Raw genomic sequence first — 22,339 nt, 5'->3', positions numbered from 1 at the left:
GGATCCAGATTAATGGTTGTTTGTGCGTGTCTGTATGTGTTTGTGCACGCGTTTGTGTGTGAGAGGGAGTGTGTGTATGTGGAGTAGAGAGACCACTAATGATGTAAACCTAGTATAAGGGAAGGGGGAATGGTGTGACATGTGTAGTAGCGGGATAGCATGGGTGCGGGCGGGGGGAGCAGACTATTTGGAAGAGACATCGAGTGTGTGTGGGAGAGGGGTGTGAGAGCGAGCGAGAGAGAGAGAGCTAGCGATGGAGAGAGAGAGAGGAAGAGAGGGGCGAGAGAGGGGGCGTTTGTGTCCATAAATGGCGTATAGATAGGGAGACAATGTTGATGTTGTTTGAAATTGGCCTATGTACGGAGACTCAAGGGAAGCGAGTCATCGTGTGTGTGATAGGGACTTCATGAGAGATCTAGAATAGATGGTGTAGAGAATAATGTGCGAGATCGAGAATGATGATACATTAGGGAGCTATGGAAAGAGTCACGACATATATGTATACAGGGAGGAGCTGGGGCGGGTCCGCATGTGGGAGAGATAGAAAGAGGAGAGTGGTGCACAAGGAGACAAAGTGTGCTTGTTTTGCAGTGGGAGTGGTGTGTGAGGTGAGTGTGCGAGAACCACATAACTAGGGAGATAGACGTTTGGGGGCGACGTTTTGTGTGTGTGGGAAAGATACACTCTACATAGTGCGTGTGCTTGGGAAAGAGAGATGCCGGGAGACCTAGCTAGAGAGTGGGGGAAGAGATGTGTGCATGCCCAAGAGACAAAGTGATAGAGACCTATATTGGGGTCCGGACTTTAGAAGAGAGAGGGGTGTTAATGTGCTTGTGTGTTGGTGTTTGGGGGAGAGAACGACTTCTTTGTGTGTGTGTGTGTGGGGGGGGTGACGAGGGGTGGGGGGGGTGGGCGACGAGGGGGGGGGGGGGGGTTGGCTTCAGATAAAGAGTGAGGTGTCTATATTTGAGGGACTTTAGCGTAATTGAGATATACATGGTCAATAGTGTGTGCACTCATGGTTGATCAATTTGTTTCACAGTTTGGACTATGAGATAAAGATACTTTTGAACATGCGTGATATACCTTGATGTACCAGAATTACAAACCTAAGATTGGAATTTTGGAATTCGACTCCGTCATTAGCTTTTGTAATTCATTTAAACAGAGGTACATTTTTAAGCCGGGATTTCTTGATTTCAAATTCATATATCAAACCTAGAGATATACACATACAGGCATGTTCAAACTTTATAATCATCCACTTTATTCATACACATACACATTTTTGCTTTTGTCATCATATTTAGGATAAACACATTTGGAATTTCATTTGAATTGGACCGTATGATGGTATTTGCTTGTAGTAGCTCAATGATCCATATTTGAATTGAACGGACAATCTAAGTTTCGAGTTGGAGACATTGATTTTCAAATCTTGCACCCTTTTTTTGCGTGCAAAACAAACAAATTCTCGGCCATGATATCATAGTCGGACGTACAAGAGCAGAATATAATTTCAGGCGCCAAAAGCTTTCAAACTTCCCGCTCACATCGAAATATCTTGCGCCCGAAAGTTTAGCCCTGCGATATTCCTGTTTTACCCCTGCCACATGAACGGAAAAGGGCTGTTTTGGTAACTCCATTGTTTTCCCCTCTTTGCCCCCAACATTATTCCTCAGAGCCCCTCCCCTTCCCCTCCCCGACCCCCAACCACGGCAAGCCGCCGAATCTAGTCCTCCACCGCAGCGGTGGACCTCACACCCCGACGGATCTACCTTCCGCACCTTGGAACCCCCAACTGCCAACTCACCACTTTACCGGAGCCGCTTCAGCGACTGGCTTGTCCACCGCTTCGGATCTCCTTGACCGCCATCATGGTCCACCGCACCGGATCTGCTTAACCGGCGCCCTCGTCCACCACAGTGTAGGCCCTTCACTGACTCCCTCGTCCGTCCCTTCACTGGCCCTTCATACAAGCCCTCGTCCGCCGCAACAGATCCGCCTCACCGAAAGCACTGTACAACGCGCCTGCCGAAGCCTTCGTCCACTGCACTGGACCCGCTCCACGGACACCATATTCAAGTCCACCGGCCCTGCTTTACCGACGCCGCAACCTCATCAGGTTATTTCGATCTGTACTCCTTCGGTTTTCCTCTTTATCGTGCAACTGTTCACTTACCACAGATGAGCTTTCTTGTATGTCGACAGGCGCCGCAACCGTAGCACCGGAGCCGCTTCAGCGACGGTGACAGCCGGCCCATACTCAACTGCAACACAAGCACCATCGACGATCCTTAGCTATCAAGTATGCCAACGATACCCATACGCTGCCGAGAATCAGGTACTATTATCCAACGGCCGGCGCCTACGTTCACTTTCTTAGCATAAGCACCGCGCCTTTGAATTTCTTCAGGGAATCATTCAGTTTTTCATGAGACGCGTTATTCTGCTTGCACCTGTAGGGCCATACTTCTGGCAGTGAACATGTTACATGTGCTAAATTACATACCAGTGCAAATATAGTTAATATGCTTTAGTTTTGTCCTAAGTATTACTGTACTTCCTAGATATCACTGCCTACTATTTTACTTCTTGCATGCTATATTTATGATAATGGTGTTGTTCTGATGCCACCTGTTGATTCCATCAGACTGCTTCATGTTCTCTACGCTTAATTACACATCAGCAAACTAGCATGTGGTTCCGCTGGTTTTTGTTCGTTTTACCCTACATTTTCTGATGCTAGCTATTACATCACTGCTCCGAGCCTATGTTCATTACTCTTTTGTGTGTTCTTGATCTTCCCAAGTTGCATGACTAATTTGATGCTTCTATTAATTATGGAGCTGCCAACCCCATCAAGCAAAATATTTGTTCTTTTGGGGCTGGCACCTCGAACAAGCATAAAAATAGAGGGAAGCAGATATATTGTCGTGTATGCACACACCCTTCTTTCATTAGTTTAGATGAACCATTGATGATCAATTCGAACCAGTGCATGCGATTAAAATTAATTTTACCTAAATAAAGGGTGCAGAATAAACTACAACAAGTAGATTTGCAACCACGGGATGCTGACGATATCTTCAAAGAACATTGCAGCAGCAGCGAGGCTTCACAGCAACATATGGTAAGCCAGTGTGTTTTAGTACATGTGAAATGTAATGCGTGTGGGCTGCTTTCTTGGCTTGTGCCCTCAACCTGTAATCCTACAGAATAACAAATAGTTCAGTTGTCTGCTTTGCTGTATTGCTTGATTCGAATGCTTGTTTATTACTTGTTACGCTATACCTGAGTTGGCCAATATGTCAGCAGTGCCTGCTGTACTATCGTAAAGAAATGCATGCCTAGTTCATTTGAGTCCTTAACTTTTCCTCTGAACTTCATCACAAGACTGTCTTCATAGTTTATATGAGGCCACACTGTTAAGTGCTTTCTCAGATTATTTCAACTGCTTAGATGCCTTGGCAACTTAAATATAGCTGTGGTACACTCCCTTTCAACTAGGGATGTCAATTGGGTCCCGTTTAATCCCGATTAAAGTCCACTAGTGGTATGATAGTTCAAAAGAGTTTTTGCTTTTTGAGGAAAATGAACTAGGGAGCTAGCAAAAACTAACTAGTTGGGACTGGCGGATGTTGTTTACTTGCCACTTACATCCCTAGTTTCATCTTACCATTTTAATTTCTTTTCGGCTGATGCTGTTTCGAACCATTTAAATATAGCTTGCCATGCTTGGCAATAATTCGTATGTCGTTTACCATGTAAGCTTACTGCCTGGATCATGCGATAACTATCTCTTACTTATGTCCAGCGGAAACCTTTCAGGATGCCGTTCACACTAGGACACAATGTACAACCCCAGAATCTATTTGTGGAAGTAGTGTGACATCCATGTTACTAGATGGTAGCAGTTCAGAGGCAACACTGCTGGAGAGCAGTCTGAGCACATATATTATAGTTCTTGAGGCTCTACTAGAGGCAGAAAGAGATGGTGTGGCTGCCATGAATGAGGTAATCTCGATCTTGAAGCTGGAAATTATGCAATTAGCTGCACGCATTATGCAAGCAACCCAAGAATTGGAGGAAGTAAGAATGTTGCATTTGAAGATGGAGGAGGTCCTACTGCTTCTGCTATCTGAAGCCCAGGGTAATCCCAGTTCTTCTTTAGATAGCAGTTGAAATTGTCATTAGATTATTGTACTTGCATGTTGTGTCATGTCTCTGAATGGATTATGTTGTAAGACCTCCTATGTTGTCCATGTGTTGTAATGATCCGAATTTCTTAGGCGAGGTAATCCTCAATACTTGTATGATTGACATAAGGTGAACTGTTTTTCGTGTGAGCATATTGTATTGGATGAAATAACTGTTTGACTCAAAGTGTATCCAACCTACTGAATTCAAAGATCATGGCATTTCTAAATCATAATCATATATAAAGGTGGAATAAATCTTTGTTGTGGTTTTGAAGAAATAAATAACAAAACGTAGAATTATCTGTGGATATTCGTAATCGCATAAAAATTGGATTTGGATTTAGTTGCCAGGGCCCAGGGCAAACGTGAATGCTAATTCTCCCAAGTTTTGAATGAAGCGGCTAAACACCCACTATCATTTGTGGGCTGCTCGAAGCAAGTGTTTGCGAGATGGAAATTACTGTCTACCCCTGACACTTGACATCCCTATCGACCAGATTTACACTGCTGCCGATAGGGGTAGACTAGTAACTTCAATCAGACATGACACGACGGCCTCTGAGCCCATTCAGACACGGTGGGCGCCAAACGTGGGCTGCAAAACACATTTGATTCAAGCTCGTCTGAAAGACATGTGTCTCTCCCTCCATTTCCCCATTCATCCACGATGCGACAAAACAAACTCTGCTCATCCGAAATCGATGTAGGCTAATATTTTAAATAGGGGCAGATGTGTAACTTCCCTCAGACGTGACACAACCGCCCTACCTGTCAGCCCCGTTCATACACCGTGGGTGCCAACTGTGGGCGGCAAAACACCCTCTCCTCGTCCGAAATCGTTACCGACAAATATTTAGGAGATGCGAGATTACCGTCCTATCCCCAACCGACGTGATGTCCGAAATTTTGAACGGGGGATAAGTTCGTAACTTTCCCACATTTCAGACAAGCGCGTCCCAAAGTTTGAGATCCCGCTCCCCCTCCATTTCCCCATTCATACACCGTCGGTGCCACGACAACCTCCCCACTGCGGCTAGCCTCCTCCGTCCGCCACTCCATCCTCCACCTTTCCGGAGCCGCTACCCCTACCCCGTCGTCCACTGCAAGAGATGGACGTCTCTCATCCACGGCGCCGAACCAGGATCCTTTCATCGTGTCGTCTCGCTTCATCGGCGCCGTCGTCCACCTTGCCGTTGCCGCTCCTACGACCGCCTCGTCCACGGCAACAGGATTTATCCCTCGACCCGGCCGTCTGCCATCTAAAGTCTTCTTCCCCGCCGCCGACAGCCATCGCACCCGCAGCACCCTCAACGTATCAGCAGGGGCCTACACGGCGTCGCAAGAAAGGTGGTACTCTTCCATATGTGCTTAAGTTATTGATCTCAGCCGGAAAATAGATCTTAAATTGTTTACTGTACTTTTCTTGTTCGTACCAAATCGTAGTGGCTAGTTGAATGCAAACATTGGTTGCGAAGTAGCTTTGTCTGGTTTGCACCTTCAGATCCGCCATGTCACGGTCACTATACTCGTAAAGCTTATGGTTTCCCCCTTTATATTCACTACCATCACCGTAGGTGCTTCACTGCTTCGTGTCGTGCTAGCACTGCTCCTCAAGACCTTAACCCATCAAGCAAAACAACATGCCACTCATAATTCCAAAGCTTACGTGTTGAAATACGAATTTGATATGGTGCTCATATTACTAAAACAAAGAATGTTTAATTGGTCATCTAATGTTCCTATATTCGTTTCAAAAAGCATGTGCGCCACCAACTGGTCCAGCTAGTTCCACTTTCCTGATTTTACTCTTGATGCTTAGGGTTTTCCCCTTTTATCTACTCTACTATGATCTGCGTAGGTGCTTTCTGTCGTACTAGCATTACTCCACCCTTCAAGCTAAACAACACAACACTCAAAATTCCAAAGCTTAGTTGTTCAAATATGATTGTGATATGATACTGATATTAGTTAACAGACACATTTAATTGGTTAGCTAAAGGTCCCACTTGAGTTTCCAAATGCATGTCGCGACATATAGAGAGACAGCAGAATTGCATTTCTTTGTCACTTGTTGACTGTACTTTCTTGTCCATACGCAATCTTAGTTGTTATTTCAAAGCAAACATCAGTTGCTAACTACCCTTTGTGCGGTTTGCAGCTTCAGATCTGCCACCCACTGCCACAGTCAACACTATTCTCATGATGCTTACGGTTTCCCCATTTTATGATGACCACGATCAGCCTACGTGGTTCGTGTCGTAATAGCACTGCTCCACCCATCGAGCTAAACAAGCTTAGTTGTACAAATTCAAATCTGATATTATGCTGATATTAGTAGAACTAAGAGATGTTTAATTGGTCAGCTAAACGTTCCTACTTTAGTTTCGAAATGCATGTGAGCCACATATGGAGAGATCGGAAGGAATAGTATTTCTCTGTGCGCTCTGGTTCATCATGGGTGGCCAACCGACATTGTATAGAAAGACTTGTAATATCTTCAATCTGCTTGCTCTTCTGCTCTTCTTTAAGATGATCCTTGTCGGTGTCAAAACCAGCGGATCTCGGGTAGGGGATCCCAAACTGTGCGTCTAAGGTCGATGGTTACAGGAGACAGGGGACACGATGTTTACCCAGGTTCGGGCCCTCTCTATGGAGGTAATACCCTACTTCCTGCTTGATTGATCTTGATGAATATGAGTATTACCAGAGTTGATCTACCACGAGATCGTAATGGCTAAACCCTAGAAGCCTAGCCTGTATGACTATGGTAATGAGTATATCCTTTCCAGCCTAAACCCTCCGGTTTATATAGACACCAGGGGGCAATCTAGGGTTACATAGAGTCGGTTACATAAGAAGGAATCTTCATAGTTGGTCGCCAAGCTTGCCTTCCACACCAAGGAGAGTCCTATCCGGACACGGGTACAGTCTTCAGCCTTCGTGTCTTCACAGCCCATCAGTCCGGCCCATGGATAACAGGCCAGACGCCCGAGGACCCCTTAGTCCAGGACTCCCTCAGTAGCCCCTGAACCTAGCTTCAATGACGAGGAGTCCGGCGCGCAGATTGTCTTCGGCATTGCAAGGAGGGTTCCCTTCTTTCCGAACTCCAAGATAGTCTTCGAACGTGATGATAGTATCCGGACCTGTCACACACACCATACACAACCACCGAGAGAATATAATTCTACACGAGTCCAATCCGCTGACAAATTTTTGTAGCATGACATCATGTCCGACCAGTCAAAATTCCGAACCGTTTCGTGTCCGCCGCTCCACGTTCCGAGACGCGGTTGCCATTGGCACGTCTTGTCAAAGCAAAGATCGTGCCCCCTTATTACGGGATTCTCATCAATACCGGTATGTGTAACCCAACCATGCCGTTTACACAGGCTTTTGGGAATAGGCGAGCTTTTAGGGCGAGTGGGGTGGCGCTTGACATTCGCGGCCTTTATACGGGGATAAGGATTCCCTTTTTCCACCCACACCCTTTTTCTCCCTCAGCCCTTCCGTCCTTGAGATTCAGCGCCCAAGCTTTAGCTTTTCCTCGTTCAAGAAAGCACTCCAAACATGTCCGGATCCAGAGCTGGAGGCAAGTGGATGGCCTCTTCCGTTAAGAAGAAGGACATCAAGGAGCTCCCGGAGACCGGATACTTGGCCAAGGAGATATCTCACCGACTCCCGGTCAAAGGACAGATCGTCCCCACTCCAGAGCCCCATGAGAGGGTTGTGTTTCTCGCACATTTTGTTCGCGGGCTGGGATTCCCTCTCCACCCGTTCGTCCGCAGACTAATGTTTTACTACGGGCTAGACTTTCATGACCTAGCCCCAACTTTATTCTCAACATCACGACATTCATTGTCGTGTGCGAGGCCTTTCTCCGCATCCCACCTCATTTCGGCCTATGGCTGAAGACCTTCAATGTGAAGCCGAAGGTGGTGAGCGGCCAACAAGCAGAGTGCAGAGGCGCCATGGTGGGCAAGATGCCAAATGTTACCTGGCACGAAGGCTCCTTTGTGGAGATGGTGAAGGGGTGGCAATCGGGGTGGTTCTACATCACCGAGCCGCGCGACACTAACTGGGCGGCGGCCCCCGAATTCCGATCCGGAATCCCGATGCGGCTCACCTCCTGGCAAGAGAGGGCCTAACCTGGGGTCCCTCGAACGAGCTGACTGGGCTCCAGACGTGTGTCCAGAACATGATAGACAGGAAAATCAAGCTCGTCAACGTGATCCAGGTCATGCTCATTCGTCGGGTCCTTCCGTGCCAACGCCGGACTTGCTATCTATGGGAGTACGATCCAGCCAAGCACCAGACACTACTAGAGCTCTTCGGCACGATGCACGAAGACATCTGGAAAGTGCTTTTCAAGGCCGGCGAGACACCACCGTCCACGACCGAGGATCGCGGGCTCAGCTTAAAACGCCAGGCTAATTCGGTAAGTTCTTTCATGTTTTCAAGGCATACCCTTTACTAGCATATTTTGAGGAAAAAGCCTAAGCCTTCCTATCCATGTTTTCAGGCCTGGATCGAGGTAGCAGGGAGGATTAACTACCCGGCTCCGCTGCCCGAAGACCCAGAATTCCCATTACTGACGAAAATGCTGTTTCCAGCACCTTATGAGGTGCCGGAGAAGACGGCCAAGAAAGCGGCCAAAGGGGCCCGGAGGGGCCCTCGCCGAAAAGGCGCTCCGGACGTGATGTCCGAAGACGAGACTCGCTCTTCGTCCGCCGAGGATGATGACGAGGAGGAGGAAGAGGAAGATGACTCCCCACCCGAGGTGGGGTGGAAGAAGAGAGCGGCCTCCATGAATCTGGAGGCGAAGGCGCCCAAGAGGGGGAAAGGCTCCCTCGCGGATAGCTCCGCGTGGGATGTTGATAACAGTCCGGAGCGTCCTCCCCGGACCAAGCCTCGGGCCGCATCCTAAGTATCAAAATCTTTATGCATGCCCGAACGTCTGGCCTTTCCGCCTTATAATATTGATATGTTTGAATTATGTTATTGCAGTCCGGCCCGGGACAGTTCTCCGCGATCTTCATCAGAAGGTTCGCTGGACCCAAAGGAGAGGGCCAGCATGTCACCGCCGCCTACTTACTCTCCCTCGGCCAAGGGTGATGACGAGGAGCTGTCCCAAAGGACCTCCTCAGACCGGGGGAAGGCTCCGGAGATTGTCAGGGTGGCCCCCCAGGATGACTCCCGGGCCGCCGGACATATGGGGGAAAAAGCCCCTACGGAGATGGATGATGCAGGCCGAGTTCTATTCGACCCCCAGCCGGATTCTATTCCGAAGACCTATACGGCTCCGGAGTCCGGCGAACGGCCTTCCCCGAAGAGAGGGGGTGTGCCGCCGGTGACCTCTGTCCAACCAGAGGCACCGGATCATCTACTGGAAGCGCTGCAATGCGCCTCCATTGTGGATGAGCACCGTGCCCATATGGGTACGGTGATCGAAAAGGTTCAGTCCGCCAAAAATGGACTGACCGAAGCTTGCGCTAGCCTTCTAACAGGCTTTGAGGTGAGTAATGTAATTGTAAGAAGAATATGACAGTGTAGGCAGTATCCCCTGATGCTCTGTTCGGTGTTCGGAAAGAAGAAGCCGAACAAGGATCAAAAATAATCTTCACAGGAGTCTAACATAAGGTGTCTATGTGAATAAGCAGGCCTCACTGCGGGCTGCTACCGCTCATACTGCGGAGGTCTCCGGACTGAAGCAGAAACTAGAGCGGGCCGAGGAAGAGCCCGGCCTCGTGAAGAAGCAGCTGGAGGATAGCCAAGTTATGCAGTAACCTGCGTGTACATTTAATAAGGATGAATGGTCCGTGCGGGCTAAAGTGTCGTGAACTTTATTAGGGGCCACGACCGAGGTGGCGGCCCTCAAGAAGGCGTTAGCCGAGGCCGAGGACAAAGCGGCCAAGGAACGCGCCGTGCCTGAGAAGCACGAGGCCCTGGTTAACAAGGCCCAGCAAGAGCTCCAGGACGCCGTCGAGAAGCTCGAGTCCTTGGAGCGTGATTTTAGGACGCAAGAGTCCGAACTTGTGAAGGCCCGCCAGAGCGCGCAAGATGCCCGAGCCGAAGCCCAGAGCACTCTCTAGGAGATTCAGGTGGCTGAGAAGATTGCAGCGGGTAAGTCTTTCGCTATGCTAAGAAAATATGCGAAGGAAACATTCCTTGTACTTACCCTAATTTGGGTTTTCCAGGGGCGTTTACGGATCTGCCGCGCAGCATACCGATGCTGCAGAGTTTTATCGGGCCGAAGAGGCGATGTCTACGGAGAAGCTATTCTGTTCTCAATATCTTGGACCAGCACATCCGGTGCCCTTTAGCGACCAGCTGAAACAGCTGGTCGAGCTGCACCGGTCGGCCGAGCTAGCCATGAAGGACCTAATAGTCCGGCTGTGGCCTGCTGAGCCCATACCCAGCAGCTACTTTGGACTTGTGAAGCAGCTTGTGAGTGCCTGCCTGCGGCACGAAGCTGTGAAGTGATCGGTCTGTATTGAAGGTGCACGGATGGCATTCGCGCACGTCAAGACACACTGGGCGAAGATGGATGCCAAGAAGTTGATGACCGAGGGGCCACCTGAGGGCAAGGAGCATCGTTGACCCGAGCTGTGTTTTGACGGAGTCCTGGAGGGATCCCGCCTTGTGGCGGAGTAATGTGCGAGGGACGTGATATTCCCGTGAAAACATTCGGGTTGTCCTGTAATATGAAACAAGATCGGTATGTAATATGATGCTTGTAATGAAATTTTACCTCCTGTGCGGCCGTTTATTAAAATTCGAGGGTTGACCAGCCGTCGGCTTCTGCCCCCACGTAGATAGTACGGGGGTGTTCAGGATAAATCTAAACACTCTTTACTCCACATTCTGGCCCTTAAAGGAGGTGTTTAGCGCAACGAACAAGGCAATCAGACTATACAGCCTTTATTACCCTCACTTAGCCATAGGAGTTTGACAATGAAAATTTCGGCGAAGCCCCTGGTGTTCAGAAGGCCAAACTAGGGGCGCTATACACGCCTAACCGGATAAAAACCGATTCCTCGCATAAAGCGGAAAAAAATCTCTAGGGATTTGAGACCTCTCGAACAGCTGACCAGCTCTCGCCGCATCATGACAGTCAGTTTTCGGCTTTCTCTACTGAGGTGCTCGTCTGGAAGAACCGGGACACAATCGCAGTAGTTCTCCCTTTACTACCCTAGCCGATATAGCGGAACGTAAGGTAGTAAGCACAGGAGCCGGGCAACCCAACTATTGACCAAATACATGATTCGGAGCCGATGCATATAATGCTATAAGTTCGGGGTGCCAAACTGTACTATAAAAGTGTTCGGACTTTTGTTTGCCGTAATGCGGGGCGTGATGAAGCCCCTGGCGCAGTAATACATACCAGAGTGTACGTCTACAATGAGTAATAAATACAAAGGAAAAAAGGGAAAATTAAGTAATAAGCTGACGCTACCCTTTATTTGTAATGCGGTTAATACGTCGAGGTGTACTTGTATATGTAATACGATAAGCAAGAAAGGCTATTTAACATGCCAAGACCAAGTGCGAGCTGCGTGCGGGTATGTAAAACAGGTATAGCAATCATTAGCAGAGGCCACCTGGGGATTCCCTTGTATGCCAAAGCTCCTTGCCTCCTTGGTGTGTCCGACAAACGGGTTGTCAGAAAAAACCTCGAAAAGAGAAAAAGAACCTAAAATGAAAAAGAAAAAACGAAGGTACGCGAATCCTGGGGTCGGTCGAGCCGCACTGTGGATCGCGTCCATACTCACGGGATTCTGGGCGCGTGGTCATGTACGCGTGGTACGAATGCCACTCCCTCTTCGGGGCTAGGACGGAGGCCGAATTGCTAATTGAGCTCTTGAAAAGCCGAGCTGTCCTGTTGCAGTGTAGTCCGGGCCCTCTCTACGATGTCCAGGGGCTCGATAGCCGGATTATGGTTCTGCTTGAGAAGGCCGCTCTGTACCTCTGCCGCTAGGGTGGCTGTGTGCTCCTCTGTACGGAGGGAGCATTCTGTGTTTCCATTGACTGTTATGACGCCGCGTGGACCAGGCATCTTGAGCTTGAGATAAACATACTGTGGCACCACGTTGAATCTAGCAAACGCGGTTCGTCCGAGCAGTGCGTGGTAGCCCCTGCAGAAGGGGACGATATCGAAGATTAGCTCTTCGCTTCGGAAGTTGTCCGGGGAACCGAACACCACCTCCAGCGTGATTGAGCCCGTACAACGGGCCTCTACGCCTGGTATGACTCCTTTAAAGGTAGTCTTTGTGGGCTTGGTTTGTGCGGGATTAATGCCCATTTTGCGCACTGTATCCTGATAGAGCAGGTTGAGGCTGCTACCACCATCCATTAGGACTCGTGTCAGGTGAAATCCGTCAATGATTGGGTCAAGGACCAGTGCGGCCGAACCGCCATGACGGATACTAGTCGGATGATCTCGACGATCAAAGGTAATCGGGAATGACGACCACAAATTGAATTTTGGAATGACTGGCTCTACCGCATGGACGTCCCTGAGTGCGCACCTGTGCTCCCTTTTGGGGATGTGTGTAGCATATATCATGTTCACCGTTTTGACTAAGGGGGAAATTTCTTCTGCCCCCCAGTGTTCGGCTGCCGGGGCTCTGCGTCGTCGTCCTCGCTCTGCGATCCCATTTCCTTGCTCTCGGCATTTGACTTGCTGGCTTGCCTGAAAACCCGACAATCTCTGTTGGTATGATTGGCTTGTTTGTCTGGGGTGCCATGTACCTGGCACGGACGATCGAGTATGCTGTCCAAGCTGGATGGTCCCTCGCTGTTCCTTTTATAAGGCTTCTTCCGCTGGCCGGACTTGGAGCCGCTGATCCGGCGTTAACTGTAGTGTCATCGGTGTTATCGCCATTGCTTCGGTGTTTGTGTCTATTGTGCCGGAGCTTGCTGGTGCTGTTTTTGGCCTCGGAGGGGCCTGCCTTGCTGGCTGTGTTTTTGCTACGAGCCAGCCAGCTGTCCTCACCCGCGCAAAAGCGGGTCATGAGTGCCGTGAGGGCTGCCATGGATTTTGGCTTTTCTTGGCCGCGGTGGCGGGCGAGCCATTCATCACGGATGCTGTGTTTGAAGGCCGCTAGGGCTTCGGCATCCGTACTGTCAACGATCTGGTTCTTTTTGGTTAGGAACCTAGACCAGAATTTTCTGGCTGATTCTCAGGTTGTTGAACTATATGACTTAAGTCATTGGCGTCTGGTGGCCGAACATAAGTACCTTGGAAGTTGTCAAGAAAAGCTTCTTCCAAGTCCTCCCAGCTGCCGATGGAATTTTCAGGCAGGCTATTTAACCAGTGTGTAGCTGGCCCTTTTAGTTTTAGTGGGAGGTATTTGATGGCGTGGAGATCGTCTCCTCGGGCCATATGGATGTGGAGAATAAAATCCTCGATCCATACTGCGGGATCGGTTGTTCCGTCGTATGATTCAATATTGATGGGCTTGAACCCCTCGGGGAATTCATGATCCATTACTTCATCTGTGAAGCAAAGAGGGTGTGCGGCGCCTCTATATCGGGCCACGTCGCGGCGCACCTCCGATGAAGTCCGCTTGCGGTTATCGGCCCGGACGTGACTAGGTTTGTCACGTCCGAATAGGTAGCCGTCATCGCGAGTCGAAAAGTGTCCTCGCAATTCGTAGATTGATCTGGTGTGTCCTGCTCTACTGTCTAGGTCCTGCTGAAGGTCGTATGTATAGTCCCGAGCTGTTTTGTCTCTATTTTTACGAGGCGGTGGGGCGGGCTGCTGTTCGGCCGGAGTTGCCGTTTTATCCCGACCGCGGGGTGGTCGGTCCGCCGCACTATCCCAACCACGTGGTGGTCGTTCCACATTGCGCGAGGGAGGTATGGGCTCCGGCGCCTCCTCATCGAACTGAGGTAGCAGTCTGCGCTTCGGGTAACTCTTGGCTGGACGCTTGAGGCCGTATTCTTTGGCTACCAGGACATCTGTCCATCTATCAATGAGTAGGTCTTGATCAACTTGAAGCTGCTTCTTCTTCTTCTTCTTCTTCAGGCTTCTTGCAGTAGCTATTAGCTGGCGCTTGAAGCGCTCCTGCTCGAGGGGTGCCTCAGGCATGATGAAATCCTTGTTGCCGAGGCTCTCCTCATCCACGGAGAGTGGACGACAACTATCGTCATCCGGGTCGTTGGGCATGGCCTGTTTATCAGGGTTAACTTGCCCGTTGTCTTCTTCCTCCTGTTCGGATGTTACTCCAACAGGGTCTTCATTGTTTTCGGCGTCGTCTGGAGTACTATTTTCTTCGGTGCCAGTGTTGCTATCTTTTGAGCGACGTGACTTAGAACGGCGTTTAGGGCGCCGGTGCTTGGACTGTGTCTCAGAAGGTTTATTCGCAACTGGATCTTCTTTGTCATCGTCGCTAGCTTTTTTAGGTGTGTCAACCATGTACACATCGTACGAAGAGGTGGCCGTCCAACGTCCAGTGAATGGCGGGTCTTGGCCTTGCTCCTTGTCGGCATCGTCGTCCATACCGTCGATGTCTTCGGAGCCATAATCAAGCACGCCGGTTAAGTCCTCGACACTGGCTATGAAGTGGGTGGCGGGTGGGAAGCGAAATTCTCCATCATCAGCCTCTAGTTCGAACCGGACATAGTTCGGCTGTGAGTCCCCCGCCAAGGATAGGGTTTTTAATGAATTTAGCACATTGCCCAAGGGCGAGTGTTGGAAGACGTCTGCGGCACTGAACTCGAAGATCGATGACCGATCCAGCTCGGTGTCCGCAGGCGTACGCGGTTCGGAACTTATAGCCGGAAACGAGTCCAGAATTCCGTTGACGCAGATATTCCCAGGTGTTGAGTGTGTGTGCGGCTCCAATGCCGCGGACTCTGTGGCTTCGGATGGCGCGATCTGCTCCGGATCTAAGGCCGTAGCAGTTACAGGAACCATCTCCTGAATATGGTCCGATGACAGATTTAAGTCATGTTCATCGGAGCGAGGGGGGCGATCGCTATGGTCTCAAATCCGTTGAAGATCAGGTCTCCACGGATATCCACAACGTAGTTCAAGCTTTCGATTATGATCTGGTGGCCAGGGGCGTAGCTATCGATTTGCTCCAGATGGCCAAGCGAGTTGGCCCGCAGTACGAAGCCGCCGAATACGAAGATCTATCCGGGGAGGAAGGTTTCACCTTGGATAGCGTCACTATCGACGATCGAAGGGGCCATCGAACATTTCGTCGACGGCACAGTGGAACTCCATGAAAGCACCAATGTCGGTGTCAAAACCGGCGGATCTCGGGTAGGGTGTCACGAACTGTGCGTCTATGGTCGATGGTTACAGGAGACAGGGGACACGATGTTTACCCAGGTTCGGACCCTCTCTATGGAGGTAATACCCTACTTCCTGCTTGATTGATCTTGATGAATATGAGTATTATAAGAGGTGATCTACCACGAGATCGTAATGGCTAAACCCTAGAAGCCTAGCCTGTATGACTATGGTAATGAGTATATCCTTTCTGGACTAAACCCTCCGGTTTATATAGACACCCGGGGGAGATCTAGGGTTACATAGAGTCGGTTACATAAGAAGGAATCTTCATAGCTGGTCGCCAAGCTTGCCTTCCACGCCAAGGAGAGTCCTATCCGGACACGGGTACAGTCTTCGGCCTTCGTGTCTTCGCAACCCGTCAGTCCGGCCCATGGATAACAGGCCGGACGCCCGAGGACCCCTTAGTCTAGGACTCCCTCAATCCTCTTCTCTTGCGGTCGACTGGTCAGGCCGAGTTATTCTCCCTTAGTATATTTTGAATCTGTCAGGTCAGGTCGACTTGTTCTTCTTTACTATATGTTGAAGTTGTCATCTGTGAAATATCATCACTTCTGGAGCTCTCATATTTTGAGTAGTAGGCCACATTATATTAATGCACACACCAAATTACAGCATGCATGGCACCTCTTAGAAGAATTGCAGAGATAGCACAAAGGGGTTTACAGGGAGGAAGTATTGGATTAGAATCACTTTTGCATTACAAAGATAATCTCACTTGTTTTTATGCTTTCATGCATGTCAGGTATTGAACATTATCAAAATGAATATGAGAATGGGCGCACGAGAGGAATATTGCGGAACAATCCACTGGCTAACAAACTTGGCATGGTGGAGGATGGCCTATCTTATTCACCCATCAAGGTGCATTCTCTAACTTGGCAAGGTTGTATTGGTCGCAGATATTTTGCATCTGACCTCTTGCATTATGATACGTCCATTTTGCATCATGCTTTTATATCGATATTTATTGCATTATGGGCTGTTATTACACATTATGTCACAATACTTATGCCTATTCTCTCTTATTTTACAAGGTTTACATAAGGAGGGAGAATGTCGGCAGCTGGAATTCCGAGCTGGAAAAGGAGCAAATATTAGAGACCTATTCTGCACAACTCCAAAAGTCCTGAAACTCCATGGAAGTTATTTCTAGAAATAATAAAAAATACTGAGCGGAAGAAATACCAGAGGGGGCCCACACCCTGGCCAAGAGGGTGGGGGCGCGCCCTACCCCCTGAGCGCGCGCCCCTGCCTCGTGGGCCCCCTGTTGGCCCTCTGGTGCCCATCTTCTGCTATATGAAGTCTTTCGTCCGAAGAAAAATCATAAGCAAGCTTTTGGGACGAGACTCCGCCGCCACGAGGCGGAACCTTGGCGGAACCAATCTAGGGCTCCGGCGGAGCTGTTCTGCCGGGGACACTTCCCTCCGGGAGGGGGAAATCATCGCCATCGTGATCACCAACGCTCCTCTCATTGGGAGGGGGCCAATCTCCATCAACATCTTCACCAGCACCATCTCCTCTCAAACCCTAGTTCATCTCTTGTATCCAATTCTTGTCTCTAAGTCTGGGATTGGTACCTGTAGGTTGCCAGTAGTGTTGATTACTCCTTGTAGTTGATGCTAGTTGGTTTATTTGGTGGAAGATCATATGTTCAGATCCTTTATGCATATTAATACTCCTATGATTATGAACATGAATATGCTTTGTGAGTAGTTACGTTTGTTCCTGAGGACATCGGAGAAGTCTTGCTATTAGTAGTCATGTAAATTTGGTATTCGTTTGATATTTTGATGAGATGTATGTTGTCTCTCCTCTAGTGGTGTTATGTGAACGTTGACTACATGACACTTCACCATTATTTGGGCCTAGAGGAAGGCATTGGGAAGTAATAAGTAGATGATGGGTTGCTAGACTGACAGAATCTTAAACCCTAGTTTATGCGTTGCTTCGTAAGGGGCTGATTTGGATCCATATGTTTCATGATATGGTTAGGTTTACCTTAATACTTCTTTTGTAGTTGCGGATGCTTGAAATAGGAGTTAATCATAAGTGGGACGCTTGTCCCAGTAAGGGCAGCACCCAAGCACCGGTCCACCCACATATCAAATTATCAAAGTACCGAACGCGAATCATATGAACGTGATGAAAACTAGCTTGACGATAATTCCCATGTGTCCTCGGGAGCGCTTTTCTCTATATAAGAGTTTGTGAAGGCTTGCCCTTTGCTACCAAAAGGATTGGTCCACCTTGCTGCACTTTATTTACTTTTTTTACTTGTTGCTTGTTACAAATTTTCTTATCACAAAACTATCTGTTACCTATAATTTCAGTGCTTACAGAAAAATACCTTGCTGAAAACCGCTTATCATTTCCTTCTGCTCCTCGTTGGGTTCGACACTCTTACTTATCGAAAGGACTACGATAGATCCCTTATACTTGTGGGTCATCAAGACTCTTTTCTGGCGCCGTTGCCGGGGATTGAAGCGCCTTTGGTAGGTGGAATTTGCTAAGGAAAAATTTATATAGTGTGCTGAAATTTATTGTCACTTGTTACTATGGAAAGTAATCCTCTGAGGGGCTTGTTCGGGGTATCTTCACCCCGACCAGTAGAGCAAAGAGTTACTCCTCAACCTACTGAACCTACTGAAAATGAAAATGTCTACTTTGAAATTCCTTCGGGTATGGTAGAAAAACTGCTAGCTAATCCTTTTGTAGGAGATGGAACATTACATCCTGAGCACCTAATATATGTGGATGAAGTTTGTGGATTATTTAAGCTTGCAGGTATGCACGATGATGTTATGAAGAAGAAGTTCTTCCCTTTATCTTTGAAGGGAGATGCATTGACATGGTATAGGCTATGTGATGATATGGGATCATGGAACTACAAGCGATTGAAATTGGAATTTCATCAGAAGTTTTATCCTATGCATCTTGTTATCGTGATCATAATTATATATATAATTTTTGGCCTCGCGAAGGAGAAAGCATCGCTCAAGCTTGGGGGAGGCTTAAATCAATGTTATATTCATGCCCCAATCATGAGCTCTCAAGATAAATGATTATTCAAAATTTTTATGCTCGGCTTTCTGACAACAATCGCACCATGCTCGATACTTCTTGTGCTGGCTCTTTTATGATGAAGTCTATTGAATTCAAGTGAGATTTATTGGAAAGAATTAAACGCAACTCTGAAGATTGGGATCTCGACGAAGGTAAGGAGTTAGGTATGACACCTAAGTTTGATTGTGTTAAATCTTTTATGGATACAGATGTTTTCCATAAATTTAGCACTAAATATGGACTTGACTCTGAGATAGTAGCTTCTTTTTGTGAATCTTTTGCTGCTCACGTTGATCTCCCTAAGGAGAAGTGGTTTAAATATCATCCTCCCATAGAAGTTAAAGTAGCTGCACCTATTAAAGTTGAAGAAAAGACTATCACTTATAATGATCCTATTGTTCCTACTGCTTATGTTGAGAAACCACCCTTCCCTGCTAGAATAAAGGATCATGCTAAAGCTTCAACTGTGGTTCGTAAAAGCAATATTGGAACTTATACACCTCCTGAGCAAGTTAAAGTTGAACCTAATATTGCTATTGTTAAAGATCTCTTGGCTGATAATATTGATGGGCATGTTATTTATTTCTGTGATGAAACTGCTAGAATTGCTAAACCTTGTGCTAAAGATAAACATAGACCTGTGGTAGGCATGCCTGTTATTTCTGTTAAAATAGGAGATCATTGTTATCATGGCTTATGTGATATGGGTGCTAGTGCTAGTGCAATACCTATTGACTTATACAAAGAAATTATGCATGATATTGCACCTGCTGAGTTAGAAGATATTGATGTCACAATTAAACTTGCCAATAGAGATACTATTTCACCAATTGGGATTGTTAGAGATGTTGAAGTCTTGTGTGGGAAAACTAAATATCCTGCTAATTTTCTTGTTCTTGGTTCCCCCAAGATAGAGTTTGTCCCATTATATTTGGTAGACCCTTCTTAAACACTGTTAATGCTAAGATAGACTGCGAAAAGGATGTTGTTACTATTGGTTTAGGTGATATGTCTCATGAGTTTAATTTCTCTAAATTTTGTAGACAACACCGTGAAGAGGAATTGCCTAGTAAAGATGAAATTATTGGTCTTGCTTCTATTGCTGTACCTCCTAGTGACCCTTTAGAACAATATTTGCTAGACCATGAAAATGATATGTTTATGAATGAAAGAAGGGAAATAGATGAAGTATTCTTTAAACAGGGACCTATTTTGAAACACAACTTGCCTGTTGAAATCCTAGGGGATCCTCCTCCACCCAAGGGTGATCCCGTGTTTGAGCTTAAACCATTGCCTGATACTCTTAAATATGCTTATTTTGATGAAAAGAAGATATATCCTGTTATTAATAGTGCTAACCTTTCAGAGAAGGAGGAAGAAAAATTATTGAAAACTCTGAAAAAGCACCGTGCTGCTATTGGATAAACTCTTGATGATCTTAAAGGCATTAATCCCACTCTATGTCAACATAAAATAAATTTGGAGAAAGACGCCAAACCAGTTATTGATCATCAACGACGGCTGAATCCTAAGATGAAAGAAGTGGTAAGAAAGGAAATACTAAAGCTCCTTGAGGCAGGTATAATCTATCCCGTTGCTGATAGTCAGTGGGTAAGTCCTATCCATTTCGTCCCTAAGAAGGGAGGTATTACTGTCGTTCCTAATGATAAAGATGAATTGATTCCGCAAAGAATTATTACAGGTTATAGGATGGTAATTGATTTCCGCAAATTAAATAAAGCTACTAAAAAGGATCATTACCCCTTACCTTTTATTGATCAAATGCTAGAAAGATTATCCAAACATACACATTTTTGCTTTCTAGATGGTTATTCTGGTTTCTCTCAAATACCTGTGTCAGCTGATGATCAAGCTAAGACCACTTTTACTTGTCCTTTCAGTACTTTTGCTTATAGACGTATGCCTTTTGGTTTATGTAATGCACCTGCTACCTTTCAAAGATGCATGATGGCTATATTCTCTGACTTTTGTGAAAAGATTTGTGAGGTTTTCATGGACGATTTCTACGTCTATGGATCCTCTTTTGATGATTGCTTGAGCAACCTTGGTCGAGTTCTGCAGAGATGAGAAGAAACTAATCTTGTCTTGAACTGGGAGAAGTGCCACTTTATGGTTAATGAAGGCATTGTCTTGGGGCATAAAATTTCTGAAAGAGGTATTGAAGTTGATAAAGCTAAAGTTGATGCTATTGAAAAGATGCCATGTCCCAAGGACATCAAAGGTATAAGAAGCTTCCTTGGTCACGCCCGATTTTATAGGAGGTTCATTAAGGACTTCTCAAAAATTTCTCGGCCTCTGCTAATTTATTACAAAAAGATATACCATTTGTCTTTGATGATGATTGTGTAGAAGCATTTGAAATACTTAAGAAAGCATTGATCTCTGCACCTATTGTTCAGCCACCTGATTGGAATTTACCCTTTGAAATTATGTGTGATGCTAGTGATTATGCTGTAGGTGCTGTTCTAGGGCAAAGAGTTGATAAGAAATTAAATGTTATTCAATATGCTAGTAAAACTCTAGACAATGCTCAGAGAAATTATGCTACTACTGAAAAAGAATTCTTAGCAGTTGTATTTGCTTGTGATAAGTTTAGACCTTATATTGTTGATTCTAAAGTAACTATTCACACGGATCATGCTGCTATTAAATATCTTATGGAAAAGAAAGATGCTAAACCTAGACTTATTAGATGGGTTCTCTTGCTACAAGAATTTGATTTGCATATTATTGATAGAAAGGGAGCTGAGAACCCCGTTGCAGACAACTTGTCTAGGTTAGAAAATGTTCTTGATCACCCACTACCTATTGATGATAGCTTTGCTGATGAAAAATTAAATCTCATAAATGCTTCTCGTACTGCTCCATGGTATGCTGATTGTGCTAATTACATTGTTGCTAAATTCATACCACCTAGTTTCACATACCAGCAAAAGAAAAAGTTTTTCTATGATTTAAGACATTCCTTCTGGGATGACCCACATCTTTATAAAGAAGGAGTAGATGGTGTTATTAGACGTTGTGTACCTGAGCATGAACAGGAATAGATCCTACGCAAGTGTCACTCCGAGGCTTATGGAGGACACCACACTGGAGACAGAACTGCACATAAGGTATTGCAATCCGGGTTTTATTGGCCTACTCTCTTCAAGGATGCCCGTAAGTTTGTCTTATCCTATGATGGATGTCAAAGAATTGGTAATATTAGTAGACGTCAAGAAATGCCTATGAATTATTCACTTGTTATTGAACCATTTGATGTTTGGGGCTTTGATTAAATGGGACCGTTTCCTGCCTCTAATGGATATACACATATTTTAGTTGCTGTTGATTACGTTACTAAGTGGGTAGAAGCTATTCCAACTAGTAGTACTGATCATAACACTTCTATGAAGATGCTTAAAGAAGTTATTTTTCCGAGGTTTGGAGTCCCTAGATATTTAATGACTGATGGTGGTTCACATTTTATTCATGGTGCTTTCCGTAAAATGCTTGCCAAGTATGATGTTAATCATAGAATTGTATCTCCATATCACCCGCAGTCTAGTGGTCAAGTAGAATTGAGCAATAGAGAGCTCAAATTAATTTTGCCAAAGACTGTTAATAGATCTAGAAAGAATTGGTCCAAGAAACTTGATGATGCATTATGGGCCTATAGAACTGCATATAAAAATCCTATGGGTATGTCTCCGTATAAAATGGTTTATGGAAAGGCATGCCACTTACCTCTCGAACTAGAACATAAGGCATA

The sequence above is a fragment of the Aegilops tauschii genome, chromosome 6 (genome assembly GCF_002575655.3).
Source record: "Aegilops tauschii subsp. strangulata cultivar AL8/78 chromosome 6, Aet v6.0, whole genome shotgun sequence".
Lineage (NCBI taxonomy): Eukaryota > Viridiplantae > Streptophyta > Magnoliopsida > Poales > Poaceae > Aegilops > Aegilops tauschii.
This window is presented reverse-complemented; position numbering follows the sequence as displayed.